The following is a 279-nucleotide window of genomic DNA, read 5'->3' as shown; positions in this document are numbered from 1 at the left end:
CACTCAGCTGCAAACCAAAAGGTCGGTTTGAACCCACCAGCCACTCTGCAGGAGAAAGATGTGGCAGTCTGCTTCCATAAAGATTATAGCCTTGGAAACCCTATGGGCAGTTCTACTTTGTCCCATAGGGTCACTATGAGTTGGAATCAACTCAGTGGCAATGGGTTTTATACATAAGGTCACCATGAGTAGGAGTCGACTCAGAGGCACTTACCAACAACAGTTGGGAAACCTTAGCCACGTGCATTGTCTGAGTGACAGCACATGGGGGTGGGGGTG

This window comes from Trichechus manatus, unplaced genomic scaffold, assembly GCF_000243295.1.
Source record: "Trichechus manatus latirostris isolate Lorelei unplaced genomic scaffold, TriManLat1.0 scaffold00093, whole genome shotgun sequence".
NCBI classification, from domain to species: Eukaryota; Metazoa; Chordata; class Mammalia; order Sirenia; family Trichechidae; genus Trichechus; species Trichechus manatus.
This window is presented reverse-complemented; position numbering follows the sequence as displayed.